Genomic DNA, 7,940 nt, shown 5'->3' with positions numbered 1-7,940 from the left:
AGGCAACAAAACTACTTAGATTTAATAAAAGATGGTGAAATACTGAGTTAGGTTTAGGAAAAGATTGTTGTTGTGGGTTAAAATAACTACGGAAGTGCCATTACTGAAATAAGCAAGTTGTGTGACAAAATAAATCAACGTTGACTTCTCATTTCACTTCTCTTGGCTGAAAGATTAATCTTTGTTGTCAAAAAACAGCTTGTTGCACTGCCTCCAAGTGGCCAAAGACATAAATGAATACAGGTTTATGTCACAAAAGCGCCCCTAAATCACCCGTTTTCCTCCAAACTGTAAATGAAAGCGACCACGTGACATCGCCTCACGTGAAGCCGTTTGGGCTAAATGAGGTGACAGATGTGATTACCTGCTGCTGACGCTCCACAGCCGGCGCTCAGCTCTCTGAATCAGTGCGTCTGAGCTGATCTGAGCCTCCACATCGCCCTCAGACTCCTGCAGGGAGGAGACAGGTGAGGAGGAGGAGGAGGAGGAGGATGGAAGGAGAGACAGGACCACAACATCAGAGCATGAATGCAGAAACTAGCCGTGACTGTAATCTGTCAGGCTGGCAACCAAAATCACATTTGTGCGACCTGGATATATAAGTCTACTACTACCCTACTTACAATTTTATATTTTAACTTCTGACAAAAACACTGACATGTTTTGATGTAAAGTCTGAATCAGAGTTTACATGACTGCAGCTCTCTTTGTAAAGGTTCATCTCATCATCGCCTTTACACCTGTCAGCAGGTAAAAAAGTAAAAAATAAAAGATGAAATAAAATTAAAATAAATAAAATAAATGTCAATAAAATTATGTATCAATAATGAAAATAAAGGTGAAAAAATAAATAGAAATGTATTAAAAACAACGAAAAGGGAACAACATAACGTGTTGAAAATGTATTTGTAAAGTGATGTAAATGAACATCTGCATTTTATTCTGACATATTTCCACATTAAAAGTATACTCACAAACTGTAAGTGCAGAGCTGAATGATATCCTGATTTGCCCTCTTTAATGTTTATCATATCTTTGCATAATATTTATAGAGCTGTCTTTTCAGAAAATCTGCTGTCCTTGAAAGCTCATTGAAATTCAAGAAAGAGGAGGAGGAGAGATAAGAGGGCGGTGTGTGTGTGTGTGTGTGTGTGTGTGTGTGTGTGTGTGTGTGTGTGTGTGTGTGTGTGTGTATGTGTGTCTGTGTGTGTCTGTGTGTGTCTGTGTGTGTGCGCGTGTTATTCTAAATGCCACAAATCAATCATAAACACAGTGGGAAGCTTTATCGTTGCGAAACATTCACGCCGGCTCTCCTGAAACTGCTGCAGTGACTCACACTGTTTTTTTTTTAACATCCAACTGCAGCCCGAATATTTAATCTGTGGGAGAATGATGCATGATGATGGAAACATGAGAGAGAGAGAGAGAGGCTGCGTGGGAAGTGTGTGTGTGTGTGTGTGGATGCAACACTTGCTATACGATCTTTTTACAGCAAATGCTTCCACTAAAAGCAGAAGTGTATGTGCACAGAACGACATGTTTTCTCCCTTAAAACCACATTTATCTTCATTAAGATTGGTGTAAAATGTGCATAAACTAAGTAAAGTAACAGGACTTTCACTGTTACCAAATATCAACTTTCCCGCCCTGTTTTAAGCATTGTTCATCAAATACATTATTTTACTATATTATATTATTAGGATTATGAGGATGATTTGATCAACACGTAATCCTTCACTTTATCAGAAAAAATCAAGACAATCTTATTTGGAGAACAGAGATGTTCACTATATATTTTTTTTTAATATTTTTAATTTGAGATAAATATTGTTTAAAAAATATAATATTTTTTCTCCATGTGCACTTTATTTTATCTAATAATTTAATTTATTCTTAGTGTTTTTATATATGTTTTATTCTTTCCTCACCTTTGCCTCCATGTTTGAAAGGTGCTGCACAAATAAACTCGCCTCTAATCTCAGTTTAGAAACGAGTACAGCTGCTGTTTTAAAATGCACCACCGTTTAAATCCACAAACAAAAAAATGTCCGTTAAAGCTTCTTACCTTTAAATAATTCCGTTCAGCAGCAGCAGGTCAGTAAAATCCTGCAGGTAAAGTCCTCCGCTCCTCGGCGCCACATCTACCGTCCTCACACCGACTCAGCGACGCTCCAGCTCGGCCTGAAGTCAGAGGCTCCCTCGGCTCCTGCAGACAGACGGACGGACGGACAGACAGACAGCTCCAGCTCCCTCCGGGGTGAGACGCTCGCTACTCTCCTCCTAAAATATCCCGTTCACGGCAACACGAGACAACACGCTCCGCTCTCCGCGCGCCCTCATTGGTCCTCGCGGAGGCAGATGTTTCTTGTTGCTAGGAGACAGAGTAAGCGCGGCGATGACGCTCCAGCATCAATCCTCGTCTTCCTAGCATGTGTGTGTGTTTGTAGGTGTGTGTGTGCAAGTGTGCGTGTGTGTATGTGTGTGTATAAGTGTAGGTGTGTATAGGTGTGTGTGTTTGTGTGAGTGTGTCTGTGAGAGAGTGTGTGTGTGTGTGTGTGTGCTGCTTTTTACCGACACAGAGCCACAGAGACAAATGTCCGCCTCCACAAGTCAAATATCTTCTGTTGTTTTGTTTGACACAAGGCACACCACTTCCAAAAAGTGATTAAACAGTTATTATTATTATTTTTATCTTAATACCCTGTTATGTTTGTTTTGTTTTTAGCTTTATTTTTGTTTGTTGAGTCCAGCGGTTCTCATACTTGTAAATGTAACTAAAGCTGAATGGAATTAATTTATTGGCTTGTTTAGTTTTCCCAATATTGTTAATGACTAATAAAAAAGAAATCAGTATTTCTTGTAAAAATTTAAATTATTTTATGGTTTGTTATGGGTTTCTTTTATCAGCTCTTTCATACATCTATAAAAATACTATTTATCAGACATTGTCCAGGACAAAAATAATTAAATGTCTGACAAAAAAAGTAAAACTACAGAATGTATTCCATCACCAGCACATAAAGCAACTTTCACCCATTTTATACTTGAATCTATAAGGATTTAAACTTTCAACACCGTTATGAAGTTATATTCTTTATAATAATAATAATCTATAATAACCTTATTTTTGGAGATTTTTAATTAAAACACAATGCCACCAAGCTGATATTGTATCGTGCTGAAATACTCGTAATCTTATTGTAAATGTTGTTGGAAAGTAGTGATATATATTGGATACATTTGACTATTTCTTGGCTATTAAATGTCCTTGAACAGTAAATTCGGAGAATAAATTGTCGATTATAAAGTGACCCAGTGACAGATCGTTTAAATCAGGAACATAAAACAGCTTCTGGTGTCATGTTTAAAATATTTGAGAGAGAAAAATAAAGAATAATATTATTTTTAAGAAAGAATAACGGTGAACTGAACACTTGATACTATTCAGCAAATAAACAGCAAATAAATACACTGCATGTTTGTTGGCTAAATCTGCTGCCAAAGATTAAACTTTCCCCCAAAAAACCCTAATCTGTAATCCACTGTGTGTGATTTCCTGAGTGAAACTGGAAATCTCTACTACCAATCAGAGCGGGATGAACTTGTTGTTATTGTTAACTGGTGGTTAGAAAAGCCTCGTTCTCAGAATTAAGACATCTGAGCAGGACGGAGACCCAAGAAACCAGATGGCGGACAGACGTTCCCACAGCAGGGTCTTCTGGGTTTTATTGGCAACGACAAAACTTGGTACAAAAAGTGCTTTCTGGGTGCGGTGGCGGCTCAGCATGCACGACCCAGACCAGACCAGACCAGGACTACAGGTCTACAGTCTAGTCTCCACAGGAAGGTTCCACTTTGGATGTCAATGAACATCTAAGACCATAACAAGACTTTCAGAAAATGAAAATGGGACTGTGTTCTACTTAAAAAAAATAGATATTATATTTAATTGTATTATAAAAAAATAACTCAATTTATAATCTTGTTTTTGTTGACAGTGGATTAAAAAGTCCTGATTTTGGTTGAAGATTATAACCGCTTCTTTAATTTCTGGTTTTAAAAGAAGAATTCCAAAAAATACTCAAGACTGACCGTAAATGGTCTTCTGAATATGCTTTGAATTTTATTTTTAAAATATGTTTGATGTATATCTAAAAGAATAGTCTACATTTAAGCAAATGCTTATTTGCTCTCTTGCAGAGAGTTAGATGAGAAGGTCGACATTATTCCCACTTGTGTGCGGTGAGTACCGAACCAGAACCAGGAGGTGATTAGCCTAGCTTAGCATAAATACTGGCAGCAGGGGGAAACAGCTAGCCTGGCTCTTCTAACACCTCTAGAGTTCACGAATTACGAACTCATCTTGTATGTTTAAATCCGTACAAAAACAGAACTGTTAAGAAGATGGTGTGTGGTTTTTACGAGGAGTTACTTGTGGCAAATCTTTATTAAACAAACCAGATAAAAATGGTTAATTAGTGAACTTTAGAGGGATTGATAGGTTTGAATATTAGACAGATCTGTTTCCCTCTGCTTCCAGTCTTTATGCTAAGCTAAGCTAATGATGCACTGACTCCAGTTCTGCCCTTGTGACAAGAAAGCAAATAAGCGTATTTCACAAAAACTATTCCTTTAAACATCGTATTAAAAAATAACTTTTAACAAGTTTAATTCTTTGTTTGCTATGGCGTCTCCCTTGACTTTGGTCTTTGTTCTGACCTGTTGTGGACTTGAACCTGACTGAATCTGGTCTGACTTGGACCTGAACCTCAGTCCTGGTCCAGGCCTTGACTTCAGGGCCTGCAGCCACCTTCCATGCATGCAGACCTACAGCAGCATTCACAGGGAACAACAAGAAGGCTTCATGCAAATTTGGATCATCTGTTTGTTTTAGTTTTTTTCTTCGTGGTGGATATGTGTCATCTCAAAAATGTTACAGGCACTTCTTCATCAGAGTATTACGACGGCATCACATCGGCAGCACAATCTGATCGATCTGTAAATACAACCTGGGATCTCAAACTGAGCATGCAGACGTGTCAATACAAATAGAACATTAACCATTTACTATTTTATAAAATATATAATAGATATTATAGATTCTGTACAACAATTCGACATGCATAAAATATATCAATCTGTGCAGTAAATTCATGTCACTATTCACACTCACATGTATGAAGCCTGTAGAATAGGAGTGCTGGTATCAACATGTAATAGTAGTTAATTTAGACCAGCGTTTAGGTGACTTATTGGCAATAAATACTACCGATACCTAGAATACCGTTTTGTAATATGCTGGAAAAAAAACATGTGTTGGCACAGTTTGTTGTGCTACAATATGACATTTACTGTCTGTGCTTTTGCTATTTCACAAAACAATTATTTAAATTAATTTGTATGACGCAATACATTAAAAGACACATTACCTAAACACAGCAAAACTGCCTTGGAGTTTATTAATTTTAAAACACAAAAAGTTAGGTATTCTGCTAGCTAGCTAGCTAGCTAACTGATCAAATTTAATTGCAAATTAAACTACTGACCGTTAGCTTAACCCTTTAACCAAACAGTTACTGTCAAATCATAGCTTAGCAGCTTAGGTCTGACTAGCTTTGGTGATTTAAACATTGCACTCCGAAGTATTTTCTCTCATTTCCAAAACTAAAAACAAGAAGAAAACTGTAAGGGATTAAAGCGAGACGCTAACGTTAGCAGGCCCGCTAACTAGCGGTACAGTAGTAACCTAGCGACACTTTTAACATGAACATCTATCCTGCTCCTAATGTGGTTTGAGGACAGTTTACTCACAATCCACAAAGGAGTTTATTGTATAAATGATTTTGTTTGATAAATGAAGAGAAAATCCAACCTTTGTTCAAAGAGGTAAAAACATGTATTTCTATGAAGTAGTCTTGTATTGTAACTTGCTATGGCTAACTAGCTAACAATGTTAGTTTCTTTAAGCTAGCTTTAGCCTTTAGAGCTAAATTAGCATGATATCATGTATGCAGCCAATGCATATTTAAGATGCTGCATTGGCAGGAAATACGAGTCAGATAGAGACGTTGCCAACAATTTACAGAGCTAATATCAATTAGCTGCCATTCAAATGATTTATTATTAATTTTGAGGGGTAAAACTGTTGCTGTAACAGTAACTGAAGGAGGAGGGCCAATTGTTTTAGCAGCACATACAGCGGTTAAATACCCATTTACTGTAAAAAGAGAAATAGCCACTAAGAAAAACAAGCTAACGAAACAGAAGCTAATTGTAGTAAACTTGTTTTTTTTGCCCAAATGTAGGTTAAACTCAAAATCCCATTATTCTGGTCTTTGAAAAGTGTTTATAAACAAAAAAGAATTCAAATTAAAGAAAAATAAAAACCATCCAGCCTTTGCAGCACTCCTATTCTCCCCCCGATGCTTCATCTATACCTGAAGTAGTCTTCATCATCACAGATATTTCCAGTTCAAACACAAGACAGTCAGCATTTTACAGCTCGTTTCCTGCATTAAACAGATATAGAATGCGTCCATTGAATTGTGCTCGTCCACGTCTCATTCATCTTTGAATATAAAGACCTTTGTTTTCAGTCTTTACTCCTCTGAATAAAATAAGTAAATCATTGTGTTCTCATCGTGACGGACAGGTTCTTCTCATGTGGTGGGTCATTTGTGTTAATCTGTGACATTTTGTTTGTCAAACATCTGCTTCACAAACACGTCAGTTAAAACTATGAAAGGTAAAGTTTGTTGGAGTCATGTGCTCCACGAGGTTTCGGGTTTATCATCAACATTTGAATCTTCAGAAACAGTCTTCACTTATAAACATTGTATGTGGTTGTTCACATACTTTGTTTTATGCATTTATCTTCTTCCATCTTGTACATACAGCAATAGCTTAATGTTAATGCTTAACGTCCTTTGTGGGCTTTTTGTTAACATTGTATTGTGTTCATGGCACCAAAAAAAAAGGGGGGTTTCTTTTGTGACTATATATATTGTTGTGCTTCACTTTCTAAAAGTCATTTACAGACCATCTTTTTTTTGCAGGTTTTTTCAAAGCGAGCTGCAGTTCTTCGTTTTCTAAAGAGAGCTTTGTTGTCACCTGCCTGAAGAAAACAAACGCTCAAATAAACCAGCCCCCCCCCCCCCCCCCGAGGGGTTTGGAGCTACAGTATCTGTCAACACAAACAAATATAATCCCCTGCATTATCAGCAGCACTGTACGATTCCACAGCAATACAACTACCAATTACCACAGAGCAAGTGAGCGTGGGGGGGGGGGGGGGGGGGATAAAGAACACACACACTTCCAGGGTAATTCATCGCATGTTATCATCAACAGCTGCAGCGATATATTTAAAGCCTCTTTTCAGCTCAGCGTCGACGGGTCGTTGAGATGAGCTTTGCCTCCGTGAAGGAGGTCGCTGGTTAAGAGTCTCCAGCTGCCGGTCGCTTCCTGCCTCCTGTAGTAGCAGACGAGTCGGGGGGAGAATATGAATGAGTGCTGCTGAATATGAATGAGACGCCTTCCTGCTCCCACTTGACAAAAAAACAACTAACATCTTCACTTCTACTCTCGTGTTTGTTTCAGTATTTTCAGGATGAGGTTTCCATCCACATGAAGCGCAAATCTTCACCAAATCTTTAGAAAATTTGCTTAAAGAAAATGCAAATTAATGCATGTTTCCATAGAACATTACTTCATCGAGAGAAGCGGAGAACCATTAAACTATTGCAGAAGACGAGATGACGTCATTAAAAGAGCTCCAGTCAAAGCTACTAAAAGTAGAAAAACATGTTGGAAATATGAGCTTGCTGTTCGTTTTATGTGTTAACGTGAAGAAAGTTAGTTTGTTAATTTAAGCCCAAATTCGAGCTGTGGAGGTGAAAATAAAATGAGGATATGTCAGTGATTTAATGTCTGATACAAGT

This window comes from Anarhichas minor, unplaced genomic scaffold, assembly GCF_050575085.1.
Source record: "Anarhichas minor isolate MPS153535 unplaced genomic scaffold, ASM5057508v1 ptg000038l, whole genome shotgun sequence".
Classification (NCBI taxonomy): domain Eukaryota; kingdom Metazoa; phylum Chordata; class Actinopteri; order Perciformes; family Anarhichadidae; genus Anarhichas; species Anarhichas minor.
This window is presented reverse-complemented; position numbering follows the sequence as displayed.